Source organism: Amblyomma americanum, chromosome 3 (genome assembly GCF_052857255.1).
Source record: "Amblyomma americanum isolate KBUSLIRL-KWMA chromosome 3, ASM5285725v1, whole genome shotgun sequence".
NCBI classification, from domain to species: Eukaryota; Metazoa; Arthropoda; class Arachnida; order Ixodida; family Ixodidae; genus Amblyomma; species Amblyomma americanum.
This window is the reverse complement of record NC_135499.1, coordinates 110,190,564-110,207,340: the sequence shown is the minus strand read 5'-3', so window position 1 is coordinate 110,207,340 and position 16,777 is coordinate 110,190,564. Positions and strand designations below refer to the sequence as shown.

At 48.6% G+C, this 16,777-nt stretch overlaps 1 long non-coding RNA gene across 1 annotated transcript; it reads left to right on the top strand.

The window, feature by feature from the left end:
- Nucleotides 1-2,803: 2,803 nt before the first annotated feature.
- On the top strand, nucleotides 2,804-7,820 carry LOC144123230 (uncharacterized). The gene is made up of 3 exons (XR_013313047.1): nucleotides 2,804-2,846; nucleotides 7,022-7,130; nucleotides 7,694-7,820. It is a non-coding gene; the product is annotated as an uncharacterized LOC144123230 (long non-coding RNA).
- The last annotated feature ends 8,957 nt before the right edge of the window (nucleotides 7,821-16,777 follow it).

Genomic DNA, 16,777 nt, shown 5'->3' with positions numbered 1-16,777 from the left:
CGCGAAGTGATCTGCCACTGCTGTATCATATGCCCCAGCCAAATAACAAGGTGGCACGAAATTGCATATCACATGGTCGAGGCATGTCGAGCTGGAACCTGCGATTCGGGTCGGAGTAGAGATAAGATTCGTAAATCCATATGAAAATAACAGGTCAGTGTATTCGCTGTGGTTGGCACCTAAAGTATCAATATTAGTATCGCCGACGATGATTGCTTTTTTGTTCTTATCGGTTACGTGTATAAAAACAGATTCAAGATCATTCACAAACTTACTACGATCTGCGTGGGGGGCTCTATAAACAACACCAACCATGACACCCTCAAGTTCAAGAAATAGAAATTCCGAACTGCTACTGACGGATGCGTTAAGATACGGATAGTCGCAGTGTACAAGGGTCTTTTTAATGTACAAACCTACCCCTCCTCCTCGATTGTTCGAAATGCGGGGACGGGACAGAAATACATAATTGGGAATGTTATAGCTTTCACCGGGCATCAGCCAGGTTTCTGTAATGGCTATAACATCGTAAAGAAAGCTGTGCTCTGCTAGAAACGTACAAAGGCCGTCAAAATTTCTAGCTATGCTCCTTACATTGCAATGCAGTAAGTTGCGTGATTCATTTAACGTGAGAAATTTATGAGTGGTTCGTACAGTCAGCATTTTGAATGAACTAGACTATAAGGCCGAGGTCGGCCTCTGTAGAAATTCGGATCACGTCCGAGTTGTCTGCTTTTCGCGCCAAGATCCGGCCACGAGATACCCATGCATACTTCCAGTTGTGAAGTTTCTTCGCCGCTATAGCCCTAGCAAGCAACACTTTATACTCTGGGCAAAGATGTTCGTTTACGAACACGGATGTTGATCCAGAAATGCCAAGGTCCGATGTGATTAAGCGAGTTTTTTTTTTGCCGATTCGAGCAGTTTATCACGGGCATCACTTGACCTGAACTTAACGATGATATTCGATTTGTTCCTGTCTTTTGTTAGCACTCGATGCACGAGGTCAATATCGTTCACCGTTATTTCCGCTCCCACCTTCGTGGCAAGAGCGGAGACAATGCCTGTCAGTGACTCACTGTCAGTAGTAGGGATGCCTTTGAACTCAAGGTTATTTCTGCGACTGTACTGCTGAAGTTCAGTTAGCTCTGCTCTAGTACGCTGCAGCTGTTTCGAAAGTTCACTGTTTTCATGCTTTAGATACTTCTGCTCTTCCTTAAGCTCGCTTATCTCCCGACGTGCCTCGGCCAGTTCTTTCTTAAATTCTTCAAAACTTTCATTCATAAATTCGACTGATCCCCGCAGGGTGCCAAGCTCATGGTTCAGGTTACTTCCCAAGGCTTCCAACTTGCTGTTAAGCTTCACAAGAAAACTTCCAACTTCTTTCACAGTAGTTGGAGCCTTGTCGAATAGCTTTTCTCTCTTTTCTTTCGTGTTAGACGCGGTACCGGACCCTTCATCATCACTCATTGCTTTAGGACGACCCAAGGGAGACTACTGCAGCGTGCCCGTTGTGTAAGAATATAGACCACCCGTCAGAAGTTCCCAGGACACGGGTTAATTCTACTCTGAAAACTTTAAGTGTTTAGTAGGTGTCTTACGCCCAACGGTATACTGCTTCAAAGTGGGCTCTTTTGCCTGAGAATTTTTGATGCGCCCTGTAAAACCTCAGTCGGTCCGCCGCGGTGGCTCAACGGTTTAGTTTGCTTATCCCAAAGTCGCTCAGAGGTTCCATCCTGGCCACCACGGCTGCATTTTGATGGAGGCTAAATTGAAGAAACGCCACTGTGCAAAGCGATGTCAACCCCAGGTAGTCTAATCCAGAGCTCCCCACTACGCGTCCCTCATAGCCCATCTATGGCTTCGGGACATTTACAGTATACTTGTTCCCATTAGAGAAGTACCTGCCATCAGCGTATGGAACAAACTACGCCCCTTGTACGCAGTACAATATATCGGTGACATCGACTGGGAATAAAAATGGGCCTGGAATGCTTATTTGCGGCATATTGGTGACGACGACTTGTTCAGGAGGTCTAGCGCCACCGATATCGACGTACTGTATTCTATGGCCGAGCTAGATATCATTCCAGTAGCTCTGCTCCACAGACGCAGTAGTTCTGTAACTTTGTAAGAATATTAGGATTGACGGGTTGGACTGCTTTTAAAAAATCTGTATTTAGTGAGAAAGAAATTGATTGGCTTTTCATCGTCGTGAGGGCTATCTCGGTCGAACGACACATTATTAAAGTAACGAATCGTATTTTGTCGATTTCTAGTATATTAGCTCATCAATGCCTTTTATGAATATGTGAACAAATCAAACTAGACAGCAGCTGATTTCTCCCATGTTTCTTTTATCCAGCGGTACCATTGACAGTAGCATTGTATCGGCGTATACGCTATTAATGTTAACATTCCTTGAGCAATAGACTGCGCTAGTGCGTCCACATTGATGGCTCGCGGTTGGCGTAGCTGGTGAGCGCTCTTTATTCGTGAGACCACACTGCTACAGGTGCGACGTCTGAAACTAAGAGGCCTTCAGATGCCTTCGTTTCGTGCACTCGCGCTGTCACAGCTCCTGCTTCAGCTTCAGAATGTGCTTTCTGCTTTTATGCAGGACGCTGAGAAGGGGAGCCAAGCAAGCTATGCGCGAGGCAAAGAGAATGAGCCGGCGGCTGTGACTGGACTCGGCGGCATGGGGCCTTCGACTCATCCAGCTGCCACCATCGAACCAGTGCCCAGTGTAGACCGAGGCAACTCGCGGCCAACAAAACGCCAGAGCGCCAAGACATCTCGCCGTCGCAGAGCTAGTCGAGAAACTTCGGAGGATGGTACCGCATCTTGTGAGTATGCACCTTCTTATGGCCTTCTCAGCGTCTCATAGCGCCCGTGATCTCCTCCAAAGAAATGTCGACCTTCAAAAAATATCAAGATGCGACTCTTTAATTTTAACGCCGACTAAGCATGTCCATGCAGGCTAAAGGTCAGTTTGTGTGTGTGTGTGTGTGTGTGTGTGTGTGTGTGTGTGTGTGTGTGTGTGTGTGAGTGTGTGTGTGTGTGTGTGTGTGTGTGTGTGTGTGTGTGTGTGTGTGTGTGTGTGTGTGTGTGTGTGTGTGTGTGTGTGTGTGTGTGTGTGTGTGTGTGTGTGTGTGTGTGTGTGTGTGTGTGTGTGTGTGTGTGTGTGTGTGTGTGTGTGTGTGTGTGTGTGTGTGTGTGTGTGTGTGTGTGTGTGTGTGTGTGTGTGTGTGTGTGTGTGTGTGTGTGTGTGTGTGTGTGTGTGTGTGTGTGTGTGTGTGTGTGTGTGTGTGTGTGTGTGTGTGTGTGTGTGTGTGTGTGTGTGTGTGTGTGTGTGTGTGTGTGCTTGTATGCGCACGCGTGTGCACGCGCGCCGGTTGGGCGAAGCGTTTAAAGTAGAATATGTGCGGTAATAGCGTGACAGGGGCAGTGTTGGACGCGAAACTTATGCACACGCCCGATGATCAACCAATGACAGCAATATGAAAGATGGGAGTGCCTGTCACAAGGTATGCCTGCTCGCTCATCCAGTCACGTGGCCTTCGCCGCCGTCTTCAATTCATCCACGTACAGGAAGCATGCAGACTGAGTCACCATTGCGTAGAGTGATCGAGCAGTGTTCACTAATCGTTGAAAACTGAATTCAGACAATAACAACTGACTTTTTAATGAAATGAAGGCCACTCTTGTCGGAAAGTGTGTTTTTGCTGCAATAGCGCAAGTCCGCCTATTACGAACTTCGGATACAAAGAACGCAATCCGCGTGACCACCACGTTAATTTGTAAGTTCGAGCGACTGTACTTTTTTTCCACTTGAAATACGTGCTGCTACCTGGCGTGTCATTTGTTATGTTCGCATCCAAAATGGGTTTCGTCAAAAGGAATAGTGGCAGAATTAGAAATGCCGAAGAGCTTTGCCAAAGTTACTGTTATGCTGCTTATTAGTCATACAAAACCGTCTAAGGCGGTGGGCGAAAAAGCAAGTTTTGGAGCGGATGAGCTTTTGAAGTGTGATGGGGACATTGTCACGCAAAGTTCGCCGTAACTGCCGCGTAGTCTCCTTTGTGACGAGAAAGTTAAAAAAAGAAAGTATTTTAACTATCCCTCTCTGGAAGGACGCCAGGATCACGCTGGCAGAGAAGGGAAGAAGAATGGAAACCAAGGAGAAAAAATTGGAGGACGCTCAAGCTCCGCCTTTAAGAGTGGAACGCGACAGCGCGTTGCAGCACTGCCAGGGAGTCCACGGAATGCCATCGCCCGTTCGGCGCGACGCCTTCACCGTACCGCTTTGCTAGGTACGGTGAAACGGACGCGCGGAGCGACAAACCACGTAGAAGCGCTGCCAGGCCTCTTGCCGTAACCCGCGGGACTCGAGTTGAAGTTGTAGTTCTTCGACACATCGTTCTCGACAAACCCGATGCCCCGAACGCCAGCATGGCTTCCGCGCCGAACGAACGGGCAGCAAGCCGCAAGCTTCGTGATGAACGCGCTTTGGATGCGCACTGCATTGTTCGCCGCTCACCGCGTGATTCTTGCGTACCGCCCCACCGCGCCCGAACTAGACGACCGGGAGGCGCTGCCGTCGAGCGCTATCTGTTGGGGCAGTGGGGTACATTGCGAGGAGGAGAATTTTTCGCTCACGGCCAACGCCGCCGACGCTGACACCGGCTTTTCTGCGACACGAGCTCCTTAACGCTGTCGCGTTAAAAGGGACGGACGGACGGACGGATGGACGGACGGACGGAAACTTTATTCAACAAGAGAATCCGAGGCCCGCAGGCCTCCTGGGTCTCCGCATGAACCCACTGGAAGTCTAGACGTTCATGTGGTGTTGGTCCATGACGTATGCGGCACGGCTGATCACGATCTTCTGCATGGCGAGGTACGCGGACCGTAGTGAGGTCTCCCTGTCCTCCCAGGTTCGGAGGTGCACCGGACCGGCGAGGCCAGGGGAGGCCGGGCATGATAAGAGTATGTGGGTAAGAGTGGCCTTGGGTGGGAGCACAAAATGCATATGGGGGTACCGGCACAAATTTAGAAGGATTGGCTGGTGTAGGCAACGTTCGCGCCTGCAGGCGACGCCAAACTGACATTTCTCTGGCAGTGAGGGATGGGTGGGGTGGCGGGTAGATTAGGCGCTCAGGGCGGGATTTTGCGGTGACATCAGCAAAGGAGTGCATAAGCTCCTTCGAGAAATCCCCTGCTATGTCCGCCTGTGGCCGGTTTGTAGACCTTCAGGCTAAGAAGTCGGCAGCTAGTTGCTGAGATTTCCCGGGTGCGCAGGTACGGAGATGAGCTCAGCGCGTCGGAAGAGGTGGCGGGTGGGCATGTGCAGCAGGTATTGCTCGGTGGGATGAACCCTGCCCATGCCAAAAATTTACAATGATGGATTTTGAGTCACTAATATTGTAACGGGCGTATGTGTATGCCAGAGCAATGGCTATAGCGGTGTCCTCGGCTTCCTCAGAGGTGGTGCCTGAAGGAAACTCGAAAGTTAGGGGTGTTATGTGTGGGTTGTGGACAACCGCAGTGGCTCCGTGCTCATCGCAGGCGGCATCCGCCCAAATAGCCTCCGGCTCATCCCCGTATCATTTGAGCAGCTCTTCCGCGCGCGCCTTCATGCGACCTTGGTCATGGTGGGGGTTCATGTTCCTAGGTAATGGTGTGGCATATATTAAAGTGTGAATGTGGGTGGGGAGAGTTCTTATTGATGGGTTGTTTACAGGGATAGTGATGCCTAGCTGACTGAGTATGCGTCGTCCGGTAGCTGTAGCGGATAGTCTATTATAAAACCAAGAGTTGTACGAAATCTCGTCTGGTCGGGGTGAATCATTAAAATTGACATTGAAGACGCCGACGATTGTAGACGCACAGTCTATTATAATGTGCTTGTAAGTTGGTCCGCGAGGGTTATGTGCGATGTTATGGTCTCCGAGTTCGAGCATTTTTTTCGTTTCTAGTGCTTTTTTGTTAATTTAAGTGCTACATTTGTTGTTTGCCGAATCAAGCAGTCTGTTTGCTGGACCTCACTAGTGGTCAGTTTCAGGTATGGCGTGGCGTAGCATAAAAAAATCGGTTGAGGGCATAGGCGTGCACTACGCGAAGGGTGTCCGCCTCTCTCAGCCCATGTGCGCGTCCACCCATCCTTTTAATGAGTTGCGTGGTGGCTGCGCTGGCCTTTTTCAGTCGCCTAATTGTGCCACCGTTTCTCCATCCTGTGTAAAGTACAGTCCTAGAATGCGTATTTTATGGACCTGGGGTACCTGTCTGCCCTGAATTCGGATTTCTATGGGGGTTTGGTAATTCTGTACCTTAGGACGTATGACGAGAAATTCTGATTATTCTGGCCAGCACGGTGGTCCGATTCCTGACGTTAGTTTAGCAAGGGTATCTGCTGCCGTTTGTAGCGTGGTTCAGCTGCATAGCACCACGCTCGCAACATGACTCTGCAACTTAGAACTGCGTCCTCAGTTACGGTATCCAAAGATGAATGGCGAAATGTGCGAAACTGCGCTGCTTTATTCACTTGCTTTGTAAGTTTTTGATTCCTGCATTAGAAGCAAGCCGTAAATGGGGAGCGGATATATCGGATGTGCTCTAAGCCTTACTGTCCCATAATTCACACTTGTAAATAAGCCTAACCGTCGGTCCTACGTGGTGGCAACAAGACTAGGGGTGCACAAATTACGTCGTTGTGCGGGTGGAGTTCATATGTCAACATAATGGTGGACCAGTGATTTCAGCTGCTTTATAATTGTATTTCGCTCTGGGGTGTGCCACCAAAACCTCACCCACATGTACGTATATCAGATAAAGAAACGAAAACAAATACTGCTGTGCTTCTGAGGCGCTTCTTCTATTTATGTATAATTGATTGTACTAACCAATATAACAAAACCAAATTTAGATTATGGTCCTTAAAAACCCTTTCAAATTATAGAGCAAATTTTACTTTCTGCCTCACTCAGGAAATACAGCTGTGTGTGTGTGTTTAATTTTGCAGCTGTGGCCTCTTCAACGGTGGATGGAGAGAGTGTCGCGCGGTCGACGAGTGGGCGGCCACTACGCAGCGCTGCTATTGGGAAGAACTACAAGGAGTCAGACATTGGAAAGTGAGCGGCTACACTTGCTGTTTAGAAGCTACGTTATACTGAAAAGGCGACTGATGACTGTGTTCTTAAATTGGGTTGGGCTTTTTTGTGCTATGAGAACGAAATTTTACGTCATAGTCTAAGATAAAAAAAGCAACACCATGGCGTTGTGCAAACTTCTTGGTAACTGCCGACCGTTCGTTTTTTTTTATTTTACAAATCCATGTGAAGTGCAGTGGGAATAGACGTTATTTTTGTAGTTTAGGCCCGTCCGTAGAGGAGCTGTGAAAGGATACCGGAACATTGCACCTCCCACTGTGTAGCAGAAGTTATGACACTGAAGTGACGGCATGAGTGGTTTGCTCGCGAGCACTCGCTGATTCTGTCACCATGCGTTCGCAAAATGCACTTCATCGAGAACCGATTTAGAATAATTCAACGAACAACCCTCAAAAAATTACATAATCAACCCATTTGCTGCATCTGCACCGGCGGAAGTTTTTGTCGCATTTCGCGTTAATTACATTGTAACTTTGTCATAATTAATGTAGTGTATCGTATGTTCTTTTTTTTGTTTTCTGCAGGAAACTTCGGCGGCCATGACTTCTGGAAAAATTATTGGACAAATCGACACTGGTTCTTTAGAATACACACTCATGGCACTTTGCATTATCTGATTACCGCACCCAAAGCTTTCACGCTAGTGCATGAAGCCCTCTTTATCTCTTATATTATTTTAATTAGACACATTAGAAACGCACAGCATTCGAAATACAGTTTAAATGCGCAATTTTTCCTTATTTCGCGTTTCCTATTCATTTTTCGCCAATTTTACATTCTCTATAATTGCGTTCTTTCCATTCGTGAACTGCATTTTGGCGTGCCAATCCTGCTTTGGGTTCTGGTGGGTCATTTAATGTTCTTAGTGTTTTACAATGTTTTATTGTCTTTTAATTGTGTTCCATTCGTGAACTGCATTTTGGCGTTCCAATCCTGCTTTGGCTTCTGGTGGCTCTTTTAATGTTCGTAGTGCTTTATAATGTTTTATTGTCTTTTAATTGTCTTAATTGTTACATTTTACTTTCTTTTAATGTGCAAGTACCATCGAGCGATAGCCATTACCATTTGTTGGTATTTGCTGGTTATGGATTATCGAGAGATAGCCCTCATGAACCCATGATTATGCCGCCCACAATCGCGCAATAAAGTGATTGGAAAAATGGCTTTATCATAACTGCCTCCCAAAAGAGTTCTCAATACCTTGCATCTGTAAGGGCCACATGAAATGCAGCTGCAAGTCAGACTGTGTAAAAGAGGCGATAACCGACACCGAAGAGGAATTTTACAGCTGTTCCGCGTCTCCAAGCGCAGAGACCGCGTCGGAGACGTATGCCTGAGCACACAAACCTAATAGGTTGTTTTCGTGCAAGATCAGGCGAACGCGACAGACCATCGCCGCATAACGTGCACTGCGGAAGGACTAGCGGTTGTGGCGCAGCTCTGCAAATGAGCGTGTTTTCTTTAGCGCCCCTTTCAACAACTAAATCGTTCAGGAACGAGTAGAGTCGGACATGTATATATCGAACTCGAAGTGGATCACAAAATAATGCGATATATCGATAATTCGATATATAAACAGGTGGTAATATGGATAGAAGGATATAAGGAACAACACATTGCACACACGCGTGTGACACGTCCTTGCGACGAAGTGCTGCCCGGGCAGAGCAACGCTCGCGGGTCTAACTTGCTTCGCACCGAAGCCGCTACGGACGGTGCCTAGGAACTGATCATTGGCTATAATAAGATGTCAGATTTCAGCAAGTGAAGCGCGCCAAGCCAGAGCTGCCGCTGGCTTTAGTTCGTTAGGCTGACTTTACCGCCAGCTTAACACCAGCCTAAATCACGCGGTAGTCAGCATGGCGTACGCATTCACCAAACTCATTAACTGCTTTCGAAGAATCACCTGCAAGAGTTGCCCTAAATTGAATCTGTCAACGTCTTAGTGCTGGCCTTAGTATAAGTTAAGGCCTAACTAAGAGGCAACAAAACCAATGCTGAACACTTGATCTGGGTGGCGCGGAAGACCACTTCTCGCAGGCTTGGCTGTCCCGTCTCATAATCGCCTTCTGCATTCTGTTCTCTTTGGAGGGTCAGATTTTGGGCTTCTATGCCTCGAAGAAATTTCTCGATTATGCTTTTCTTTTCTCTACACCGCAGTTAGAAAAAATTTTCACAGCGGGGACAAACATATAGCAAATTTTAATATATAAGGTTCTGAAGTAATTTCAAATCATAGCTAAAGGCAGCTGTATTAAGCGTTGTCGGAGAGCAAAAGTAAATTTTGTTTGCAGGACACGGAAGAAGGCGGGGAGTCGAATGCCTTGCCACTATGACAGTGGCTAGAAATTAACCATTCTTACCCGAGCAAAGTGTTTTGGCGAGAAAATATATATTCCCGTGACACAAATGACGAAGCACTAACTTGCAAGTAGCGTGTACATGAAGATGCCTGTCCCTTGTTTTGTTTCTAATTTTTAGTTGCAAAAAGCATGTTAGAACAGGCCATGCATAACAAAGGCAGTGTTACTCTGAAGCTGGCGGGACATGAAACCTGAGCCAAAAACATTGTTTAGACGAAGTGACTTTTACAGTTTATAGTATACAGTGACACTGATTATTTAAAGTGGCTTCGTCTGTCGGCGCTCACCGAGTTGGCTTGAAATTAGAGTTCTGGCTCACTCTAGAGCGCACGAATACTCACGAGAATACATCATAGCATGCTGTAGCAGTAAAAGTTGCAAAAAAATGCAACACGAGCGAGGACGCTGTTTTCAAAGCCTACTGTAGCCGGGAGGCCAGGAAGCAGAGCGGACAGTGAGCCCAGCATCAGCGTCCCATCGTGGGCACCCGGGGGGCATGAACAGTGCTTCGGCTTGCCTAGTGACGCGCAGGCTCCAACACGTACTACCACGCCACCTCTGACCAATTTGCAAATGCGCCTTCAAGCGAACTCCGATTTTAGCAATTCACTTCCCCTCGGGGCCGCCGCGGTGGCTGAGTTGTTATGGCGCTCGGCTGCCGGCCCGAAAGACGCGGGTTCGATCCCGGCCGCGGCGGTCGAATTTCGATGGAGGCGAAATTCTAGAGGCCCGTGTGCTGTGCGATTTCAATGCACGCAAAAATACCCCAGGTGTTCGAAATTTCCGGAGCCCTTCACTACGGCGTCCCTCATAGTCTGAGTCGCTTTGGGACGTTAAACCCTCATAAACCATAAACCATTTCCCCTCGGTGGTAAAATGGGGAGAAAGGGCGCAAATACTTGCGTTCCCAGCGTTCAATTTTTGTTTAATTTACAGGTCCAACTCGTTCCACCCACGCGTTTTGTCAAGTGCTGTGGTTGACCTTCTCTGCTGCGGGCCGTTTCCTTTCTTTTTTTCTTGTTTGCAGAGTTCTCTTCGAGCTCGCTAGAAAGAGCTCCGCTGTTGTGTGCGAGTACTGCACAGAGCAAATTGTGCGACGACGATCATGCGGAGAGAACAGCGTTTCCCATTGGTCGCGACTAGAAATTCAGCGGCTCTCATTTGCCTCATCGCGAGCATCGGTCTTAAATCCATACAAAATTTCTACACTGAATTACACTGCTCCCTACCATGCTGTGACCGGAGACGTGCTTGATCTGTGAGGTGTTTCCATAGCATGGGCATTCAATTCCACATGTCCAGGCGGGATATCCGTCGTCACACGCTGCTCAGGCACAATTTTTTCCCTTCTACACGGCCTCTTCTGGAAGGAAACACGTTATGAACGGCTTCACCTCACGAGCACAATATGATTCTTCGTGCCTAGTATAGCAACTTTGGCCAAGCAGCACTCATGCAGTGCGAATGCCACGTTTTGAACTTTTCTGTAGGAAGAGCTGAATGAAATTTATTCTTCGGCAAGCAGTACAAGCACGGAACGCGGGGAAGGAACAAGAAACAGCGGCTGTTCCAACCTTCGCGCCGCGTGTTTATGGCTTCCTGGAACTGAACTCATAGGTTTTGTCTGCTACACCTGCGTCTATTGCCGCTCCTTTACCCTACTCGCCCACGCGTCCATCGGGAATTATGCAGCTGACAAAGAGAGGGGGAAACTGAGCGACAAACAACTCACCTTGAATGAGGCAAAGAAGAATCACGAGCGAAGGAAGCGATGCTCACGCGCGAACAATAGACTTAGGGAAGCCACGTATGGCGCTCCCATGCAGTGTGTCCCGGCTGCTACTTGACGTTGCGTTACGTTGAGTACTCATGTTGGGGCAGAAAGCTATCTCGTGGTGAAACCGTGAGTGGTTCAATCGGCAATGTCAGATCCAACCTATTTTTGCCTCATGCGCCCGGGCTGTGGTGTGTCTCGGGAACTGGGGTCGCATGAAGGAGTTTAATGGTGGCATTGTACTGTTTTATTTTTAATTTTCTCTCTTTTTGTATGTGCTTCTATGCTGTACTTAGAGTGCCCCTTTGGAATCTTTTGCCATTTGAGGATATTCTAGTAGAAATGTAACAATGACCACTATTGTCGGCCCCTATCGTATCAGAAGTCTAAGTACTTTCTTTAATAGCGTAAAAAGAATGCCTCTGGAAGCAGTGAAACCATTAGTGGGGTATCAATAAAAGGTGGACATTACCCTACTGCACCTTGTGGCAGAGCATTTACTGACCGAGTAAACGCATTTGACCGAGAGAACAGTCATGTATATCTCCTTGCTCTCATTTGTTGAAGCGACACTGTGGACCACTCCATCCAATTACTGTTCTGAATAGAAACTGATTCTCTTGCTCTTTCCAGCTATGTTGGCGTTCGACCGGCCGCAAAAGAGGCGTTTACGGTTAGAGAGCTGGGTTTTAAATTCTGCCCGCCAGGAGGTCCAAACAAATAACGTCCCAAGAAATGTAGCTGCCGCCGTTTTGACGTGAATGGCACTGCCGCCTTTTTTAGCGATAGCTACATTACGGTATCATTTCGAGCCTTCAGCGTGGCGGCGCCGCCACCCTGTGGCTGCGCCGCAACGCTGTCACGTGGTAGGTCACGTCGTGCGGAGCGGATGCCTTTGCTGATCACGTGATTTGTCACGTGGTCGGTCACGTGACCAGCCACGTGGTGCGGAGCAGCTGCTGCTGCTGGCGGCGCGGCGCACCGGTGAATCCGAGCTGCAACAGCTGTGCGCATGCGCCGTGTCAAGTGGCATGAAGAAGGAATGTCCAGCGAAATGAAGCGGCGAAAAAGTGACTTTTCAATTAAACTGAGCAAGTTCCACCCGTCCAGCTGTAGCTATCGCGTCACTCCAGGTTTAACCAGAGCCAAACCACCACCAATGATTTTGTTGTTACGTTCCTTGAAGGCTAGTCAGACGCAAGGGCGACCAGGACAGAGCACACAGATCACAGGGAGCACCGAACAAAGCGCAGATACCACGCAGGCACTTTCTATGCGTGTCTACCCACGGATTATCTGTTGCAATATTGCCCGAAGGCGTCAAGTTGTTCCTTCGTGTGGGCTGGCAATAGCAGCATGGACGTCAACCTCATCGCCATCAGCCACAGGCACGTTGCTAGGATTCTTCAGAGGATGACAACATAGTGTTACGAAAGGAGCGGGCAGGAGGCCGAGACGGGTAAGAGGGGGGGGGGGGGGGGGAGGTGGTGATCGGCGGAGCACTGTCTTGAAACGTACGTTGGGGAGGAGAGGGAGCCCAGAGAGCAACCTACGAGAGGCAGATGGGCAACCAAGGTCACGTGACCTTGCGGCGTCATCACAACCTTTCCACAGGAAATTGAGGATCTCTCCCCAGTAATCGCTGGACCTTAAAGACATAAAGTCACCCTTAAGCCCATGGTACTTACCCTTCGTGGTAGCACAGTGGCTATGGCGTTTCGCGACTGTGTTGGGCAGGATGCACGGGCTAGTAACCCGGCCTCGGAGGCTGTTACCCATGTTGGAGAATGGGTACGAAAACGCCCATGTACTAAGCAGGTACACGTAAAGGAACAATTTCCGTAGAACTACCTTACGGAAATAGAGCATTCATAGTAGTTGCCCGGCGCTTTCCCGGGAAAGCTTTCGCTTTCCCGGCGAAATTAGGTGTGCTTTTTAGATCGCATGGAAAACAGACATTTTATGCTGCTACAGGCGCTCATTGTAGGCGGGTTACCATACTACCAAACCCACCGTTGCAATGCGATGCCAACAGCGGAGTTCCGACTTTGACATTTTTTTTTTACGTAGCACCAGTTCCTCGCGTGCAGTGCGTTCTACGACTTGAACCACACGTCTTTCCGAAAGCAGTAGCGTGAAAAACGTACGACTAGAACTATGGCTGGTATGGAAAAAAAACAAGCGCTCACACGTAGATGACTAGATGACTAGAACGTAGAACGAGGAAAAAAAGTAGCCAAGCACTTGAAAACAACGCAGATAAAAGGCGAGCAGCCGCTCGCAACGAAGTCACGAGGTGACGAGATACGCCGGCTAAGGTCGCGACTAACCGGCAGCCGGCGACAAGCAAGCCGCAGAATAGTCAAGGTGGACGGCATAAAAGCCGTTGGCCGCTACTGTGAGGAAACGCGAACATACATATCATTTTATTAAAAAAAAGCGTAGTCCTTTCCAACCAAATGTACGGAGACAAAATATGTTTAATGAGTAATTAAAACATATTTAAAATCGTTAAAACTTACAAATATGTAGCCACTTCTTTCTCTTATATTGTGTTTGTCCGCACACTTTATTTTGGCGGTGGTAGCTGACGTGCGCTTTGAAAGAACATTCCAAACGTCCGTTTGAATGCGGCGTTTTTAATATCCATTCCCGAATAGAAATATTACAGCATAGGAAAACAAAAATATCGACCACACCCTTCGTTGTAGCAGGGAAGAAAACTGAACCAGTTAGCGAAGTACAGAAGACAAAGACATACGATCATTGCCTTCGTCTTTTCCGTATTGTTCCCACGAGGGTGCGCTGCTGATGTCCTGCGGTGGCCGTACTCCATTGGCGTCCATTTCTTTTTCTGCGAGTGATCAGTGAAGTAGCAGCTACGATGGCGTCAGCAGGAGCTTCCCGTCTGGTAAGCTCAGCTTAGTTTCTCGATCTGTTGGCAGATTCTACTTGCTGTACCTCCTTGCACTACGCAGATAGTGAGAAAGTGACGTTTTAAGCTGTGCAGCTAGGCCCTTGGTTTTTACCAATTTCGTGAGTTTAGCATTCCGCGAAGCCATGTATTTACTCATTCCTTTCACACCGGTTTTGCTCTACAACGCTTTGGCGCCAGTCGCCCTGTTTTGCAGTTGCAGGTAGCTATCTTTACTATATTTCGCAGCTGGCGTCGCGGCCAATCTATCTGCGCAATGTTCCGCTTTCTAAGCTGTAAGAGGCTTTGAGTGCTGTGAAGCGCCCATGTTTATTCTTCATATGTAATGCAGTGAGCGTCACGTTAAGTAATAATAAATGTGGCCGTTGTTTCCAATTTTCGGAACTAGCCAGAAGAAAGGTCATCTTGTGAAATGTTTTGTATGCTTTTTCATCCCCAGAGCAGTCCTTGCAAGAACGGTAGTCGATTGTATTGAAAAAGGAATGTACTGTATTTTTCACTAGCCAGACGAGGAATGGTCCGTTTAATGCCACTATGACGGGTACTCTTTAACCGCTGCTGGCGAAGAAAGCACTTTTGTGTAAATTGTCAGTGTCGTAGGTCATAAAAAATATGTTGCGCATTATACATAACACTGCGTATCTAAATACAAGGGGTCTTGTTTTGGAGCATGATGATGTCGCAGTCGACAGACAACTGACATACCACATTTCGGAAAGAGCACAGGCAAATAGGACGAGATGGTCGTAGTGAATTGGTTGAATGAGCTTAACGTACCCGGTCTTAGCAGGAAGACTTGAAGACAATTTTCAAAAATTGGATTTTTGAGGTAAAATAATGGCTTTCGCGGCATGGTATTGCCAGGGTTGGCGAGCATCAGAAAACCGATCAAAACATATTGACTAGTTGTGATAAAGATGAAGTGTGGCAAGTGCGCTGCACGCATTCGCGCGCATGGGGGGAGAGAAGACGACGAGGTAGGAGAATACAGATCGGCTCGACCGTATGCTACGTGTACTGTTTCATTGCTAATTATCATTACTACAATACAACATATTTTGGCGACGAGGATGCTGTTTTGATTCGGGACCTTCACGTGGCCTGCTCACCATCCGTCATGAGCTTTTCTGGGCTTCAGCCACCACCACCCTTCCTGCCGACTCCTGGTCGTCCTGCCCTTCCATGGGAGCAATGGGAGCTGGCGTTCCGGAATTACATGCTGGCCTCTGGTGCCTCTACTCTGGGCGCGGACAGGCGGAAGGCCATCCTGCTGAATTGCCTCGGACTGGAAGGTCAGCGCATTTGTTATACATTGGCGCCGCCGTCGTCCACTCCAGTGCCTACAGCTGCGGCTTCGCACTCCGGTGACGAGGCGCCCCGCCTTGACGAATTTGATGCGGCGATATCCATCCTGACGGAGCATTACAAATCGCCCGTGAATGTAATCGCCGCTCGTCATCGCTTTGGCCGTCGAGTTCAGGCGCCAGGAGAGACAACCGATGAGTACGTCGCTGTCCTTCGCAGCCTTGTCGGCGACTGCGGGTTTGGGACCATGGCAGACGATATGATCAGGGACCAGCTGGTGGAGAAGACCTCGAGTTGCCATCTGCGTGAGCGCCTACTCATGGAAGGCTCCTCCTCGACTCTGTCGCGCGCCATGCTCTTTGCTCGACAGTGTGAGCAAGCTTCCCGGGAAGCCAGGGAATTGGCTGAGGAGGACGCTCCAGTACATCGTGTGAGATGCGAGCGCGGATCGAGACAAACACCACCTCAGGCCCATTGCTGCAAGTGCCAAAGCCAACCATCACAACCTGCTGCTGCAATACCAGAGCGCATGTGCTACCGCTGCGGTTCTACAACTCACCTAGCGAACAACCCTGCATGCCGAGCCCGCAACCGCAAGTGTCGTCGGTGCGGCAAGGTGGGCCATTTCGACTCTCTCTGCAAGTCGTCCGACCGTCCTGTTCAAGTTCAGCAAGTTGCAGATACTGCTGACACATCGTCGATGCCGGATGGCTCCAGCAGTGCGCCTATTCTCAATGTTTAAAGTCAAAACCACGGAATTTTTGCCTCAGTCCTGATTGAAGGCAAGTTCATCCGCTTCCTGATTGACACCGGCTCATCTGTGTCAATTATTTCTGAAAATCTTTACCACCGATTCTTCGCTAAATGTTTCCCGCTTAAATCAACTGCAGTTCAACTATTGGACTATTCTAAGTCTCGGATTATAGTCCAAGGGTGTTTTGTTGCCACAGTAAAGTTCCACGACCGTACCGCCTGCATCCTGTTGTACGTTGTCTCGGGAGGCACAACGCTGCTGGGCCTGCATTCCATTGCCGCTCTACAAATGAAGATCAAAGGTGCATCGTTGGAATGTCTTTCCATGACACCTGATACGCCTCTGTTACCTCCTGAGCTACGTCCACACTTCGAACATCTCTTTTCCAAGGAACTCGGAGTTGCTCGTGGCTACGTGCACAAAGTCAGAGTGCAGGATTCCGTTTCTCCTGTTGCTTGCAAGCTCCGACGGCTGCCG